This window comes from Triticum urartu, chromosome 2 (assembly GCF_003073215.2).
Source record: "Triticum urartu cultivar G1812 chromosome 2, Tu2.1, whole genome shotgun sequence".
NCBI classification, from domain to species: Eukaryota; Viridiplantae; Streptophyta; class Magnoliopsida; order Poales; family Poaceae; genus Triticum; species Triticum urartu.
Window position 1 is genome coordinate 560,917,036 of NC_053023.1, and position 19,241 is coordinate 560,936,276.

Below are 19,241 nucleotides of genomic sequence, written 5' to 3' on the forward strand. Positions count from 1 at the left end.
AATCTAGTAGGCCAAACCAAACTGATAATTCGAAGAGACTTGCAAAGATAACCAATCATACATAAAAGAATTCAAAGAAGATTCAAATATTGTTCGTAGATAATCTTGATCATAAACCCACAATTCATCGGTCTCAACAAACACACCGCAAAAAGAAGATTACATCGAATAGATATCCACAAGAGAGGGGAGAACATTGTATTGAGATCCAAAAAGAGAGAAGAAGCCATCTAGCTAATAACTATGGACCCGAAGGTCTGAGGTAAACTACTCACACTTCATCAGAGAGGCTATGGTGTTGATGTAGAAGCCCTCCGTGATGGATGCCCCCTCCGGCGGAGCTCCGGAACAGGCCCCAAGATGGGATCTCATGGATATAGAAAGTTGCAGCGGTGGAATTAGGTTTTTGGCTCCGTATCTGATTGTTTGGGGGTACGTAGGTATATATAGGAGGAAGGAGTGCGTCGGTGGAGCAACAGGGGGCCCACGAGGGGGAGGGCGTGCCTGGGGGGGTAGGCGCGCCCCCTACCTCGTGGCTTCCTCCTTTATTTCTTGACATAGGATCCAAGTCTCCTGGATCATGTTCGGTGAGAAAATCACGTTCCCAAAGGTTTCATTCCGTTTGGAATCTGTTTGATATTCCTTTTCTGCGAAACTCTGAATTAGGCAAAAAAACAGCAATTCTGGGCTGGGCCTCCGGTTAATAGGTTAGTCCCAAAAATAATATAAAAGTGGATAATAAAGCCCAATAATGTCCAAAACAGTAGATAATATAGCATGGAGCAATCAAAAATTATAGATACGTTGGATACGTATCAAGCATCCCCAAGCTTAATTCCTACTCGTCCTCGAGTAGGTAAATGATAAAAACAGAATTTTTGATGCGGAGTGCTACTTGGCATAATTTTAATGTAATTCTTCTTAATTGTGGTATGAATATTCAGATCTGAAAGATTCAAGATAAAAGTTCATATTGACATAAAAATAATAATACTTCAAGCATACTAACAAAGCAATCATGTCTTCTCAAAATAACATGGCCAAAGAAAGTTATCCCTACAAAATCATATAGTCTGGCTATGCTCTATCTTCACCACACAAAGTATTTAAATCATCCACAACCCCTATGACAAGCCAAGCAATTGTTTCATACTTTTGACATTCTCAAACTTTTTCAATCTTCACGCAATACATGAGCGTGAGCCATGGATATAGCATTTTATGTGGAATAGAATGGTGGTTGTGGAGGAGACAAAAAGGAGAAGATAGTCTCACATCAACTAGGCGTATCAATGGGCTATGGAGATGCCCATCAATAGATATCAATGTGAGTGAGTAGGGATTGCCATGCAACGGATGCACTAGAGCTATAAGTATATGAAAGCTCAACAAAAGAAACTAAGTGGGTGTGCATCCAACTCGCTTGCTCATGAAGACCTAGGGCATTTTGAGGAAGCCCATCATTGGAATATACAAGCCAAGTTCTATAATGAAAATTTCCCACTAGTATATGAAAGTGATATCATAGGAGAGTCTCTATCATGAATATCATGGTGCTACTTTGAAGCACAAGTGTGGTAAAAGGATAGTAACATTGTCCCTACTCTCTTTTTCTCTCATTTTTTATTTGGGCCTTTTCTCTTTTCTTTTTTTATGGCCTCTTTTTTTTATTGTTCGTCCGGAGTCTCATCCCGCTTGTGGGGGAATCATAGTCTCCAACATCCTTTCCTCACATGGGACAATGCTCTAATAATGATGATCATCACACTTTTATTTACTTAGAACTCAAGAATTACAACTCGATACTTAGAACAAAATATGACTCTATATGAATGCCTCCGGCGGTGTACCGAGATATGCAATGAATCAAGAGTGACATGTATGAAATAATTATGAACGGTGGCTTTGCCACAAATACGATGTCAACTACATGATCATGCTAAGCAATATGACAATGATGGAGTGTGTCATAATAAACGGAACGGTGGAAAGTTGCATGGCAATATATCTCGGAATGGCTATGGAAATGCCATAATAGGTGGGTATGGTGGCTGTTTTGAGGAAGGTATATGGTGGGTGTATGATACCGGCGAAAGGTGCGCGGTATTAGAGAGGCTAGCAATGGTGGAAGGAAGAAAAGTGCGTATAGTCCATGGACTTAACATTAGTCATAAAGAACTCATATACTTATTGCAAAAATCTACAAGTTATCAAAGCAAAGTATTATGCGCATGCTACTAGGGGGATAGATTGGTAGGAAAAGACCATCGCTCGTCCCCGACCGCCACTCATAAGGAAGACAATCAAAAAATAAATCATGCTCCGACTTCATCACATAACGGTTCACCATACGTGCATGCTATGGGAATCACAAACTTTAACACAAGTATTTCTCAAATTCACAACTACTCAACTAGCACAACTTTAATATCACCATCTTCATATCTCAAAACAATTATCAAGCATCAAACTTCTCATAGCATTCAACACACTCATAAGAAAAATTTTACTATTCTTGAATACCAAGCATATTAGGATTATTTAAGCAAATTACCATGCTATTTAAGACTCTCAAAATAATCTAAGTGAAGCATGAGATATCAATAGTTTCTATAAAACAAATCCACCACCGTGCTCCAAAAGATATAAGTGAAGTACTAGAGCAAAACTATATAACTCAAAAGATATAAGTGAAGCACATAGAGTATTCTAACAAATTCCAAATCATGTATGGCTCTATCATAAGGTGTGTACAGAAAGTATGATTGTGGTAAACTAACAAATAAAGACTCAAATAATACAAGACGCTCCAAGCAAAACACATCTCATGTGGTGAATAAAAATATAGCTCCAAGTAAAGTTACCGATAGAAGTAGACGAAAGAGGGGATGCCTTTCGGGGCATCCCCAAGCTTTGGCTTTTAGGTGTCCTTAGATTATCTTGGGTGTGCCATGGGCATCCCCAAGCTTAGGCTCTTGCCACTCCTTGTTCCATAATCCATCAAATCTTTACCCAAAACTTGAAAAGTTCACAACACAAAACTTAAAGTAGGAAATCTCATGAGCTCCGTTAGCGAAAGAAAACAGAAGACCACTTCAAGGTACTGTAATGAACTCATTCTTTATTTATATTGGTGTTAAACATACTGTATTCCAAATTCTTTATGGTTTATAAACTATTTTACTAGCCATAGATTCATCAAAATAAGCAAACAACACACAAAAACAGAATCTGTCAAAAACAGAACAGTCTGTAGTAATCTGTAGCTAGCGCAAGATATGGAACCCCAAAAATTCCAAAATAAATTGCTGGACGTGAGGAATTTATCTATTAATCATATGCAAAAATAATTAACTAAATATCGCTTTCCAAATAAAATTTTCAGCAGTTCTCGTGAGCACTAAAGTTTCTGTTTTTTACAGCAAGATATCAAGACTTTTCCCAAGTCTTCCCAACGGTTCTACTTGGCACAAACACTAATTAAACACAAAAAAACACAACCAAAACAGAAGCTAGGTAAATTATTTAATACTAAACAGGAGAAAAAATCAAGGAATAAAAATAAAATTGGGTTGCCTCCCAACAAGCGCTATCGTTTAAAGCCCCTAGCTAGGCATAAAAAGCAAGGATAGATCTAAGTATTGCCATCTTTGGTTGGTAATTATTCAATGAGGCATCTACCATCCTTAGGAATTTCTTTCTTTTTTTTATTATCAAACTTTTAGGCACAAGATCGAAAAATGCATTTGTAACAAATGGTTCCTTAATGATTGCAACAAGATTGGGATGAATACTTATAGATTTGAGATCCGCAGTTTCCTTACTAGAGGATTCACCCTTATTTTTAGGAACATACATAAGCTTGGCGATTTTAGTAGGAGGACTTGGAGTATTCTTTACGGAAGAAAAAGTGGTTCCCAAGTTGGTAATGATATCTTCAAGTTTATCGATCCTAGTGGAATCATGATTTATTTTCTCATTAATTATGGGTTCCTTCTCTTTAATATTTTTCAAAGTGACTCCTACTTTAGATCCATATTGAGAGATTCGGTTGTGGATCTTTTTATCCAAATTTTCAATTGACTCTACGGTAGCAACCTTATTTTCAATAATTTCGAGCCTTTACAGTACACGCTCCAAAGTTAATAAAGTTCCATTAACCAAAAGAGGTGGTAAGCCAAATAAATCTATCATAGCATTATAAGAATCAAAAGTGTGGCTACCCAAGAAATTCCCTCCGGTAATGGTATCAAGGACATATCTGTACCAAGGAGAAATGCCTACATAAAAATTGCGAAGAAGAACGGAAGTAGATTGCTTCCTGGTAGATCTATTTTGAGCATTGCAAATTCTATACCAAGCGTCTTTTAGATTTTCTCCCTCCCTTTGCTTAAAATTTAGAACTTCATTCTCGGGAGACAATGGAGAAGATAGAGGACTCACCATAACGACAAACAAATGGAAAAGAGGCAAACGGAAAAGAAAGGGAGGATAGAGAGAGAGGGCGAATAAAACGGCAAGGGTGAAGTGGGGGAGAGGAAAACGAGAGGCAAATAGCAAATAATGTAATGCGGGAGATAAGGGTTGTGATGGGTACTTGGTATGTTGACTTTTGCGTAGACTCCCCAGCAACGGCGCCAGAAATTCTTCTTGCTACCTCTTGAGCACTGCGTTGGATTTCCTTGAAGAGGAAAGGATGATGCAGCAAAGTAGCGTAAGTATTTCCCTCAGTTTTTGAGAACCAAGGTATCAATCTAGTAGGAGGCTGCACCCAAGTCCCTAGTACCTGCACAAAACAAATAACTCCTCGCAACCAACGCGATAAGGGGTTGACAATCCCTTCATGGTCACTTACGAGAGTGAGATCTGATAGATATGATAGAATAATATTTTTGGTATTTTTGTGATAAAGATGCAATGTAAAATAAAAGCAAAGGAAAATAACTAAGTATTGGAAGATTAATACGATGAAGACAGACCCGGGGGCCATAGGTTTCACTAGTGGCTTCTCTCAAGAGCATAAGTATTTTACGGTGGGTGAACGAATTACTATTGAGCAATTGACAGAATTGAGCATAGTTATGAGAATATCTAGGTATGATCATGTATATAGGCAACACGTCCGAGACAAGTAGACCGACTCCTGCCTCCATCTACTACTACTACTCCACTCATCGACCGCTATCCAGCATGCATCTAGAGTATTAAGTTCATGAAAACAGAGTAACGCCTTAAGCAAGATGACATGATGTAGAGGGATAAATTCATGCAATATGATAAAAACCCCATCTTGTTATCCTTGATGGCAACAATATAATACGTGCCTTGCTGCCCCTACTGTCACTGGGAAAGGACACCGCAAGATTGAACCCAAAGCTAAGCACTTCTCCCATTACAAGAAAGATCAATCTAGTGGGCCAAACCAAACTGATAATTCGAAGAGACTTGCAAAGATAGCCAATCATACATAAAAGAATTTAGAGAAGATTCAAATATTTTTCATAGATAATCTTGATCATAAACCCATAATTCATCGGTCTCAACAAACACACCGCAAAAATAAGATTACATCGAATAGATCTCCACAAGAGAGGGGGAGAACATTGTATTGAGATCCAAGAAGAGAGAAGAAGCCATCTAGCTAATAACTATGGACCCGAAGGTCTGAGGTAAACTACTCACACTTCATCGGAGAGGCTATGGTGTTGATGTAGAAGCCCTCCATGATGGATGCCCCCTCCGGCGGAGCTCCGGAACAGGCCCCAAGATGGGATCTCATGGATACAGAAAGTTGCGGCGGTGGAATTAGGTTTTTGGCTCCGTGTCTGATCGTTTGGGGGTACATAGGTATATATAGGAGGAAGAAGTATGCTGGTGGAGCAACAGGGGGCCACGAGGGTGGAGGGCGCGCCTGGGGGGGGTAGGCACGCCCCCTACCTCGTGGCTTCCTCCTTTATTTCTTCACGTAGGGTCCAAGTCTCCTGGATCATGTTCGATGAGAAAATCACATTCCCAAAGGTTTCATTCCGTTTGGACTCCATTTGATATTCCTTTTCTGCGAAACTCTGAAATAGGCAAAAAAAACAGCAATTCTGGGTTGGGCCTCCGGTTAATAGGTTAGTACCAAAAATAATATAAAAGTGGATAATAAAGCCCAATAATGACCAAAACAGTAGATAATATAGCATGGATCAATCGAAAATTATAGATACGTTGGAGACGTATCACACAACAATAGAAGCAAGACCAATTATATCATCCTTACTAGGCACTTTTTCATGAAACTTTCTACTTGTAACGCCCCGGATACAACTTTACATATTTGTACCTCCGACTCTTGCCTTTTCCGGAGATGCGATATGAGATTCCCTTTGTGGTTGGGTTTTGTTTTCATTTTGCATTTTGTTCGTGTCATGCATTTCATATCATGCCATCATGTGCATCACTTTTGCATATGTGTTCGTCTCATGCATCCGTGCATTTTCCCCGTTGTCCATTTTGCAATCCGACACTCCTACGTCCTCCGGCGCCCCCTTTTGCCTCTTTTCGTGAGCGGGTTTTCAACTTTATCGGAATGGACCGAGATTTTCCAAGCGGCCTTGGTACACCAGCGATAGACCGCCTGTCAAGTTTTGTGCCATTTGGAGTCTGTTTGATACTCCAACGGTTAAGCGGGGAACCGTAAAGGCCTCGTGTGTGTTGCAGCCCAACACCCCTCCAAAGTCGCCCAATAACCCATCCAAACCTATTCCATGTCCTCCGTCGACGGATCACGATCGCGTGGTCGAAAACTACACTCCATTTGGACACTCCTACCTCCTCCTACTTATAAAAAGGCCTCCCCCGTCCAAAATCGCAGTCTAACCCTAGATCTTCCTCCTCCGCGCGCTGGACATGTCCACTCCGCCGCCCGCCCAATCGCGTCGCGCCACCTGTCCCTGCGCCACCCTCCGCCGCCGCGGCCCATGAGGCCCACGGCCGGCCCGCCCGCGCCCACGCTGGGCCCGAGCCGCGCCCCCGCGCTCCGCCGCCCGCTCCGCCGTGTGTCGCCGCCTTCACCGGCTCCCGCCGGAGCCGCCCTCCGCCGGCGACCTTCGCCGCGCCCTGCCGCCTCGCCTGCGCGTCCGCGCCCGCGCTAGCCGCACCGCAGCGCCGCCCTTGCGCCCTCCGCCGCCCACCGTCTTGCCCCACCGCGGCGCCGCGCCTTGCCCCGCGCCGGCCACCGTCCGAGCCAACCGGCGCCGCGCCGCCGCGTGCAACCTCGCCGGCCTCGCCACCGTTCGCCGCACCTCGCACCACCACCACCCTCGCTCGCCGGATCCACCCCGGACCGACCTCCCCACGCAACTCCGGCGACGTCGCGCCACCTGTCCCTACGCCGCCCTCCACCGCGGTGGCCCGCAAGGCCGCCAGCCCCACCCCCGCCCTCCGCCGCCCACTCCGCCGTGCGACGCCGCCTTCACCGCCTCCCGCCGGAGCCGCCCTCCGCCAGCGACCTTCGCCGCGCCCTGCCGCCTCGCCTGCGCGTCCACGCCCTCGCTAGCCGCACCACAGCGCCGCCCTCGCGCACCCTCCGCCGCCCGCCGTTCTGCGCGCCGCCGCCCACCGTCTTGCCCCACCACAGCGCCACGCCTTGCCCCGCGCCGGCCACCGTCCGAGCCAACCGGCGCCGCGCCGTCGCACGCCCCTGCGCCGACGAGTGCGACCTCGCCGGCCCCACCACCGTTCGCCCCACCTCGCACCATCGCTGCCCTCGCTCGTCGGATCCACCCCATACCGACCTCCCCACACAACTCCGGCGACGTCCGCGAACTCCAGCCACTTCTCTGGCGAGATCCGGGCTGGAGTGGATCCGATCCACCGGGAGACGAAGCGAACACCTCCCCACGTTCCCGGATCCCCTCGTCCCGCACCATCTCGTCCCGTTGACTTTCGGAGGTCCAATTTTTCTCCAAGTCCCCGAATCCATACTTTTTCATGCATACTTCATCATGCCATAACTTTGTGCTCGTTGCTCTGTTTTGCATGCACGATATATCAAAATGTTCATCCGGATGTGCTCTTCATTTTGTTCCATTGTGCCATGCTTGTTTGAGTACATATTGATGCCCAAATCGTTGATGCAAGAGTGCTATAAAATGTTAGGTGCTGATTCTTAGCAGAGTATGAGGATTTGTCATTTTTGCTACATTTGTTGTGTGCTGCATATGGTCATGTGCTCTACATGTGTTTTGGTCTATTCCTTGCCATCTTTATAGGGGTGTATGCCATGTATTTTTGTGATCAATGTGGTGACTAGCACAAGCATGCAAAGTAGCTCTCGTGATATTGCTGTTTTCAGGGACTTAGAATTTCACCAAGTCTTTGCTCTGCTGTTATTTTTATGCCATGTATTCATGTTGCTACAGTGAGATCCATGCTTCTTTTGAGTATGTTCAGTAAGGATGATTTTGACATATGGTTATGCTCTATCCATCCATGCCCCTGTTTGCATTTTTGGAGTGCCCTAGCATGACTTAATCTTGCTCTACTTTTGCTATAAAATGTTCCTGGAAGATTGTTCACGTGTTAATCAATTTTGCCAAGGTTGTTGTAGTTGATCCATGCAGGCTATGAGCTTGTTCTTGCTTTGGTTAGCTTCATGATCATGTCTTCTTGCTGGTAGTATGCTTATCTTGTCATGCAATGCCTTGTGTTGAGTGAATCGAGCTTGCAAAGATGCCTTCATAATTCTGTTTATGCCATGCCCAGTTTTCTGCCAAGTTTGAATCTGTTAACGAAACTTGCGATGTTTACATGGGTGCCATCATATCTTCTGATCCTTTTTGACTTATGGTCAGCAAGGGACTTTTGTTCTATGCTTTGAGTAGATTCATGCCATGCCTTTTTTTGCTATGATATGTTCATGTAGCATATTTTTATCTTGCTCTAAACATGTCTTCCTGATGTTAATTCCTGGCATGTTATTTTCACCAAGTCTGTGATGCTGATATCTTTTGCACTTTTGCCATGCTTGTTTGAACCTGCTATTGTGTAAATTAGCCGTATCTCAGTGTTCATCTTTTTTCAAGCATCTTGAGTAGATCACTGCCATGTGCTTTGTTGCTATGCTGGAGTGCAGTAGCTTAGTTTCTTGTTGCATTCTAGATGGCATCGTGTTGTTAATCGCAGAATTGTGCCATTCTTGTTTTGCTTGCCATTTGCGAACCGTGCATCCGATTCCGGTGATCTTTATATCAATTTCGACCGAAATCAACTCATCTTTCCAGAGGCACACTTGGTTTGCCAAGTTGAGGCCTGGTTCAATCTTTTCCTTCCGGAGCATGCATATGCATTGCATATCACATCCCGCATGTCATGTCATGTTTTGCATCATGTTGCTTGCGCATTGCACCGTGGTTGATTGTGGTTTCTTTTGCTTGTGCTCTTGCTTTGGGTAGAGCCGGGAGACGAGTACGTGTTCGAGGAACCCGTTGAGTACGCTTACGAGGATCAAGCTTTCATCAACTCAGAGAACTTTGCAGGCAAGATGATCATACCCTTTAAATCACTTCTATCTTTGCTCGTTAGTTGCTCGCTCTATTGCTATGCCGCGATACCTACCACTTGCTATAACATGCCTCTCATATTGCCTTGTCAAGCCTCTAACCCACCTTTCCCAGCAAACCGTTGTTTGGCTATGTTACCGCTTTGCTCAGCCCCTCTTATAGCGTTGCTAGTTGCAGGTGAAGATGGAGTTTGTTCCTTGTAGGAACATGGATATTGTTGGGATATCATTATTATATCTTGTTTACTTTAATGCATCTATATACTTGGTAAAGGGTGGAAGGCTCAGCCTTATGCCTGGTGTTTTGTTCCACTCTTGCCGCCCTAGTTTCCGCCATACCGGTGTTATGTTCCTTCATTTTGCGTTCCTTACGCGGTTGGGGGAATGGGACCCCCTTGACAGTTCGCTTTGAATAAAACTCCTCCAGCAAGGCCCAACCTTGGTTTTACCATTTGCCACCTAAGCCTTTTCCCTTGGGTTCTACAGACTCAAGGGTCATCTTTATTTTAAACCCCCGGGCCACTGCTCCTCTGAGTGTTGGTCCAACTTGTCAGCCGCCGGTGGCCACCAGGGGCAACTCTGGGCTGGCCTACCGGAAGTTTGGACAATCCGGTGTGCCCTGAGAACGAGATATGTGCAGCTCCTATCGGGATTTGTCGGCACATTCGGGTGGCTTTGCTGGTCTTGTTTTACCATTGTCGAGATGTCTTGTAACCGGGATTCCGAGTCTGATCGGGTCTTCCTGGGAGAAGGAATATCCTTCGTTGACCGTGAGAGCTTGTGATGGTCTAAGTTAGGACACCCCTGCAGGGTTTTGAACTTTCGAAAGCCGTGCCCGCGGTTATGGGCAGATGGGAATTTGTTAATATTCGGTTGTAGAGAACCTGACACTTAACTTAATTTAAAATGAATCAACCGTGTGTGTAGCCATGATGGTCTCTTTTTCGACGGAGTCCGGGAAGAGAACATGGTGTCGTGTTATGCTTGAACGTAAGTAGTTTCAGGATCACTTCTTGATCTTTATAGCTTCTCGACCGTGCTTTGCTTCTCTTCTCGCTCTCATTTGCGTAAGTTAGCCACCATATAGGCTAGTGCTTGCTGCAGCTCCACCTCACTACCTTTTCCTACCCATAAGCTTAAATAGTCTTGATCGCAAGGGTGTGAGATTGTTGAGTCCCCGTGACTCACAGATACTTCCAAACAGTTTGCAGGTGCCGATGATACCAGTGCAGGTGGCACAACTGAGCTTAAATGGGAGCTCGATGAAGATCTTGATCGTAGTCTTGTTTCATTTCCAGTTGATCGGTAGTGGAGCCCAGTCGGGGTGATCTGGGATCTAGCATTTGGGGTTGTCTTTCTTATTTGGTTCCGTAGTCGGACCTTGATTGTATTCTGGATGATGTAATATTATATTTATGTATTATGTGAAGTGGCGATTGTAAGCCAACTCCTTATCCCTTCCTTATTCAGTACATGGGATGTGTAAAGATTACCCCACTTGCGACATGCCTACCATGCGGTTATGCCTCTAAGTCGTGCCCCGACACGTGGGAGATATAGCCGCATCGTGGGTGTTACAAGTTGGTAATCAGAGCCTTCCCCGACTTAGGAGCCCCTGCTTGATCGAATCGCTAATGTTGTTGAGTCTAGAACAAAATGTTTTGAGTCTTAGGATTATATATATCGGAGAGTATGATTCTTTTTACTCCTCGGTCCCTTCATCACTCTGGTGAGGCCTCCTGACGTAGAGTTTTGACTCTTCTCTCCTCAAATTTCACTAATTTTTTTTAGGATCACACGGGTATCTTGGAATCGTTTCGATGGTTTTGTGACGAGAACATTGTTCTTGGTGCCTCCTGACATTTAGGGGTTGTGGCAGTGTCCCGGGGAGTTGAGCTCCGAGGTGTTGCCGTCACAATTTTATCGTTGCAGTTCTGGAATACCTGAGTTCGCCGACATCGATAATCTCTTTTATGCAGTTGTTGGTGAGATAACCTTGACGCCACCCAGTACTGGGGCGGGAGTTCGGGAGTATTGCCATAACTCGTATAACGGATGCTTTTCGAAGGTTGAGGTAAATGATTTCCGGAGGTTTCTTGGTTATGTGTTGAAGGATGGATACAGTTGGATGTAGGATTTGCTAGTTTTGGGTGAGATATTATGCTTCCCCTGTATCCCCAACACCTGATTGCATAACCAGAAAGTTTCGGGAGTTTATAAGTGGGAACTCAAGTATCATGTAGGATATCTTTCCAACAGACACATGATACGATATGGGATCTATCATATGTTTGTTTCTGGCTTATTCTGCAAGCCAATCCTTTGTTTTGTTTTTTTAAGTTGTGGTATTCGAGTTGCTTCAATGTCAAGTGTTGATTCCATACCTTTCCTAAGCGATGCTCTCTTATTTCTATGGGAGTATTAATCCTTCTTGATCATCAAGGTTGTCATCTCAATGCTATTTTCCAACCGGCGTGTTTCTCTTCAAGTGGATCCGATCATTTTCAACATTCGCAAGATCAACTCTAAGTTTCTCAACGGTGTTTGCTTCAGCCATCCCAAGTTGCCTTTGTTTTACCCCCCCCCCCCCCCCTTTTTTTTTCAAATCTCATACTTCATAATCAAGTATCCATCTTATGGATGTGAATCCTCTTTACTCCTCTCTTTCAGTGTTCTTATCCGGTGATTCACAGGAAGATCCTAATGGAGCTTCAAGTTCATCATTCTTCGTTCTTTTCCTTCTCCGATGGTTCCAACTCAAGCCTTTCAGGGTTGATCGCATTCTTTTCCTCATTTCAAATGATTTCCCAAGCCGTTGCACCTCTTAATCTTTCACCTCTCTCTATTCAATTGGTCGGGAGTGCTGAAGATATCTCAGAAGGCTCGTCTTTTCATTCAAGATCCGTTCAACCTATTTCGAGGTTGTTATCTCATTCAAGACATTTAATTCAACCGGTGCAATCTCTCTTTCGAGAAATCATTTCAACGGTGTTTCTTTTGATTGGGCCCTAACCCACAGGTCTTTCCCAGGATCTTACCTGACTCTTCTATTTTTTTCCGGAGGTATTCTCAAATTCATTTCAAAGTTTGACGTAAGAATGAGTTATCATCAGTCATATGTATTTCTCCAAGATCTGTCAAATTCTTTTCATTGTTGGCTCAACCTCTTCATTATTCATTCTCCCGGAGTATCTCAATAATTCATGGTGGTTTTTTCTCGTCGTCACTCTCGGATTGTGAAGACGGAAGAAGAGTTTCTCTTAAATCTTGCTTCCTTCTCTTCAAGATTCACGGTTCTAGCTTGATGCCATCCTCTCATAATTGTTTTCGATTGTGAGAATTCTTTTCACCCATCCGGAGAAATTTCAAGATTCTTCTCAGTTTGATTCTCCAAAGGCCATCATTTCGGGTTTATTCATCCTCAGCTTTCAGATATTGGTCTCCAAATCTTACCGGTGCATCATTCAAGTTTTTCTCTAATCAGTTCGCGATCTCTTCGTTCTCTTGCATCTTGTTTCACTCAAGTATCTTCGTTCATTTTCAATTCTTATCGGTGGGTTGTTCAAGAGTTCTCTCCCTTCGTTATCAAATAGATTCATTCATTCTTTCCAATCCTACCGGTGGATCGTTGAAGACCTTCTCAAGTTTGTGCTATATCTATCTTAACCCTTTCTTTCTACGAGAATAAGTAGTATGCCAAATCCATTGTGTGCCATCAATTTAAATTGATGAAGGATAAGCATAATGTAATTCTTATTCTGGTTTAATCCAAGTGATTAATTCCTTTATTCCGGAGGTTCATCAAAATTCTTGATTTCATTTATTCATCTTTCTTTCCGGAGTTCCAAGTTTTTCCGCTTTATCTCGCCGCGAAGCTCCATCTAAATCATTGCAAGGCTCCTACCGGAGTTCCTTTCAACTTACCTTTCGTTTGATCATCCTTTTGTTGTCGGAGTTCTTCATGGAGGCTCTACATGATGGTTCATAAATGATTTAAATTCCTTCTCGAAGTTTTCATCGAGATTCTTTTCAAAGGAGCTCAAGTATTCTTCATCTTGCAATCCGGAGTGCAATTCTTTATACCTTATCTTTTGAGGTGGTGTTATGTCATTCTTGACAATTTCCCTTCGCGTTTCATGATTCGCAAGTTGTCAAGTATGATATAGTTTAAACCCATCAATTTCTTCGAGCATGAGCTCTTCTCAATCCATCATTCTCTTCGTGCAGTTATCTTGGGTTATATTTCATCTAAAGCTTTCCCTAAGGATTGTTGCTATTTATGGTGCTTATAAATGACCCAAGTTCTTCATTTATCCTCCCGGTGATATAAGCTTCTCGTCTTCTTGGTGATATCAATCCAATCTTTTGTCTTCCGTTAGTGGCAGAATTTCACCTCATAATTTCGAGATGTTCTCTATAAGCCCACAACAAGCTTACTCTTTTTGCTGTTGGTTTTCCAACAACTCTGTTCGACCCTTCTCCTAAAGATGCTTTTCAAGCTCATTCGAGGTATAAGATATTGTTTTCTCTTTCGTTCATTACATTCCATTCTCTCATTTCTTCCGGAGGCACTGTGATGTTGCTCTCTTCGACCCATCATCTTGTTTTGTCAAGATCATGTTCTTTCCTTTGCTTATCCATTTAACCGGAGTGTTGTGCCCTCTGCTCAAGTTGTTTTCATCTTACCAAGTCTTGCGTCACTTTTCAACCGGATTGCTGTCCGAATTTGTTCTTCCTTGTTTCCCTTTTCTGACGGAGATTGTCAACTTCGTTCATCTCCGTTGTATTCTGTTCTCGAAATGGTTTAACCTTTCAAGGTTCTTTGGTCTCACTCATTTGTCAAAGAAGCAACTTAGTTTTACCTCTCCTCTTCCTCTTCCTTTTCCCTCCGGTGCCATCCTAGATCTCGGGACGAGATCCTCTTGTAGTGGTGGAGTGTTGTAACGCCCCGGATACAACTTTCCATATTTGTACCTCCGACTCTTGCCTTTTCCGGAGATGCGATATGAGATTCCCTTCGTGGTTGGGTTTTGTTTTCTTTTTGCATTTTGTTCGTGTCATGCATTTCATATCATGTCATCATGTGCATCACTTTTGCATGCGTGTTCGTCTCATGCATCCAAGCATTTTCCCCGTTGTCCGTTTTGCAATCTGACACTCATACGTCCTCTGGCGCCCCCTTTTGCCTCTTTTCATGAGCGGGTGTTGAACTTTCTCGGAATGGACCGAGATTTGCCAAGCGGCCTTGGTACACCATCAGTAGATCGTCTGTCAAGTTTCATGCCATTTGGAGTCCGTTTGATAATCCAATGGTTAACCGGGGAACCGTAAAGGCCTCGTGTGTGTTGCAGCCCAACACCCCTCCAAAGTGGCCCAATAACCCATCCAAACCTATCCCATGTCCTCCATCGTTGGATCACGATCGCGTGGTCGAAAACAACACTCCATTTGGACACTCCTACCTCCTCCTGCCTATAAAAAGGCCTTCCCCGTCCAAAATCGCAGTCTGACCCTAGATCTTCCTCCTCCACGCGCTGGACATGTCCACTCCGCCGCCGGACATGTCCGCGCCGCCGCCCCACCCAAACGCGTCGTGCCACCTGTCCCTGCGCCGCCCTCCGTCGCGGCGGCCCGCAAGGCTGCCGGCCCCACCCCCGCGCTCTGCCGCCCACTCCGCCGTGCGCTGCCGCCTTCACCGCCTCCCGCCGGAGCCGCCCTCCGCCGGCGACCTTCGCCGCGCCCTGCCGCCTCGCCTGCGCGTCCACGCCCGCGCTAGCCGCACCGCAGCGCCGCCCTCGCGCGCCCTCCGTCGCCCGCCGTTCTGCGCGCCGCCGCCCACCGTCTTGCCCCACCGTAGTGCCGCGCCTTGCCCCGCGCCGGCCACCGTTCGAGCCAACCGGCGCCGCGTCGTCGCACGCCCCTGCGCCGACGAGTGCGACCTCGCCGGCCCCACCACCGTTCGCCCCACCTCGCACCACCGCCGCCCTCGCTCGCCGGATCCACCCCGGACCGACCTCCCCACGCAACTCCGGCGACGTCCGCGAACTCCGGCCACTTCTCCGGTGAGATCCGGGCTGGAGTTGATCCGATCCACCGGGAGACGAAGCAAACACCTCCCCTCGTTCCCGGATCCCCTCGTCCCACACCATCTCATCCCGTTGACTTTTGGAGGTCCAATTTTTCTCCAAGTCCCCGAATCCATACTTTTTCATGCATACTTCATCATGCCATAACTTTGTGCTCGTTGCTCTGTTTTGCATGCACAATATATCAAAATGTTCATCCGGATGTGCTCTTCATTTTGTTCCATTGTGCCATGCTTGTTTGAGTACATCTTGATGCCCAAATCGTTGATGCAAGAGTGCTATAAAATGTTAGGTGCTGATTCTTAGCAGAGTACGAGGATTTGTCATTTTTGCTACATTTGTTGTGTGCTGCATATGGTCATGTGCTCTACATGTGTTTTGGTCTATTCCTTGCCATCTTTATAGGGGTGCATGCCATGTATTTTTGTGATCAATGTGGTGACTAGCACAAGCATGCAAAGTAGCTCTCGTGATATTGCTGTTTTCAGGGACTTAGAATTTCACCGAGTATTTGCTCTGCTGTTATTTTTATGCCATGTATTCATGTTGCTACAGTGAGATCCATGCTTCTTTTGAGTATGTTCAGTAAGGATGATTTTGACATATGGTTATGCTCTATCCATCCATGCCCCTGTTTGCATTTTTGGAGTGCCCTAGCATGACTTAATCTTGCTCTACTTTTGCTATAAAATGTTCCTGGAAGATTGTTCATGTGTTAATCAATTTTGCCAAGGTTGTTGTAGTTGATCCATGCAGGCTATGAGCTTGTTCTTGCTTTGGTTAGCTTCATGATCATGTCTTCTTGCTGGTAGTATGCTTATCCTGTCATGCAATGCCTTGTATTGAGTGAATCGAGCTCGCAAAGATGCCTTCATAATTTTGTTTATGCCATGCCCAGTTTTCTGCTAAGTTTGAATCTGTTAACGAAACTTGCTATGTTTATATGGGTGCCATCATATCTTCTGATCCTTTTTGACTTATGGTCAGTAAGGGACTTTTGTTCTATGCTTTGAGTAGATTCATGCCATTCCTTGCTTTGCTATGATATGTTCCTGTAGCATGTTGTTAGATTGCTCTAAACATGTCTTCCTGATGTTAATTCCTGGCATGTTTTTATTTTCACCAAGTCTGTGATGCTGATATCTTTTGCACTTTTTCCATTCTTGTTTGAACTTCCTATTGTGTGAATTAGCCGTAGCTCAGTGTTCATCTTTTGTCAAGCATCTTGAGTAGATCACTGCCATGTGCTTTGTTGCTATGCTGGAGTGCAGTATCTTATTTTCTTGTTGCATTCTAGATGGCATCGTGCTGTTAATCGCAGAATTGTGCCATTCTTGTTTTGCTTGCCATTTGCGAACCGTGCATCCGATTCCGGTGATCTTTATATTGATTTCGACCGAAATCAACTCATCTTTCCAGCGGCATACTTGGTTTTCCAAGTTGAGGCCTGATTCAATCTTTTCCTTCCGGAGCATGCATATGCATTGCATATCACATCCCGCATGTCATGTCATGTTTTGCATCATGTTTCTTGTGCATTGCACCGTGGTTGATTGTGGTTTCTTTTGCTTGTGCTCTTGCTTTGGGTAGAGCCGGGAGACGAGTACGTGTTCGAGGAACCCGTTGAGTACGCTTACGAGGATCAAGCTTTCGTCAACTCGGAGAACTTTGCAGGCAAGATGATCATACCCTCGAAATCACTTCTATCTTTGCTTGCTAGTTGCTCGCTCTATTGCTATGCCTCTGCGAACGACGATTTCTTTACCCATTGAGGCTAGCTTGCCCTTGAAAGCCAGATTATTTCAGTTGAACCAAATGCTTAGACTGGCCCAGCGAGGCTAGGTGAGCAATAGCCCAGGATCCAAACGTGCCCAAGAAAACAAGCAAACTACACATTGAAAACTGAACCTGTCAAAAACAGAATAGTCTGTAATAATATGTACTCCAACCATACTTCTGCTACTCAAAAAATTCTGAAAAGTTAGGACAACCTGGGAAATTTGTATATCAATCTTGTGCAAAAAGAATCAGGATTTTATCACGCTTTTTTAAAAAATGAAAATTATTTTACCGGGCGCAAAAGTTTCTGTTTTTCAGTAAGATCAAATCAACTATCATCATAGACCATCCCAAAGGTCTTACTTGGCACTTTATTGAAACAAAAGCTATAAAACATGACTAATACAATAGCCTAATCATGTGAACAGACAAAAACAGTACGTAAAAGTGTTGGGTTGTCTCCCAACAAGCGCTTTTCTTTAATGCCTTTTAGCTAGGCATGATGATTTCAATGATGCCCGCATAAAAGATAAAAAATTGAAACACAAAGAGAGCGTCATGAAGCATATTACTAGCATATTTAAGCCTAACCCACTTCTTATGCATACGGATTTTGTGATCAAAAAACTTATGGGAACAAGAATCAACTAGCATAGGAAGGCAAAACAGGAAAATTTTTAAGATTTTCAACACATGGAGAGAAAACTTGATATTGTTGCAATACCTACAAGCATATGTTCCTCACTCATAATAATTTTTAGTAGCATCATGAAAAAATTCAACAATATAACCATCACATAAAGCATTCTTTTCATGATGCATAAGCATAGAAATTTTGCTACTCTCCACATAAGCAAATTTATTCTCATCAATAGTAGTGGGAGCAAATTCAACAAAATAACTATCATGAGATTGAAAATTAAAATCATGATGACAAGTTTCATGGTTATCATTATTATTTATGACATACATGTCATCACCATAATCATCATAGATAGCAACTTTGTTGTCATAGTCAATTGAAACCTCCTCCAAAATAGTGGGTTAATCACTAAATAAAGTCATGACCTCTCCAAATCCACTTTCATTATTATAATCATCATAAATAGGAGGCATGAAATTATTATAAAAAAATTGCACACCAACTCTTGGGGGACCAAAAATATCATCTTCATCAAATATAGCATCCCCAAGCTTGTGGCTTTGCATATCGTTAGCATCATGGATATTCAAAGAGTTCATACTAATAACATTGCGATCATGCTCATCTTTCAAAGATTTTTTGTAAAACATTTTATAGAATTCTTCTTCTATCAATTGAGCACAATTTTTCTTTCCATCATTTTCACGAAAGACATCATAAAGATGAATAATATGATGCAACCGCAATTCTATTTTTTAGTTTTCCTTAATAAACCAAACTAGTGATAAAACAAGAAACTAAAAGATTCAATTGCAATACCTTCAAGCACTCACCTCTCCGGCAACGGCGCCATAAAAGAGCTTGATGTCTACTATGCAACTTTATTCTTGTAGACACGTGTTAGGCCTCCAAGCGCAGAGTTTTGTAGGACAGTGGCAATTTTCCCTCAAGTGGGTGACCTAAGGTTTATCAATCCGTGGGAGGCGTAGGATGAAGATGGTCTCTCTCAAACAACCCTGCAACCAAATAATAAAAAGTCTCTTGTGTCCCCAACACATCTAATACAATGGCAAATTGTATAGGTGTACTAGTTCGGCGAAGAGATGGTGATAAAAGTGTAATATGGATGGTAGAAATATATTTTTATAATCGGAATAAATAAAAACAACAAGGTAGCAAATAGTAA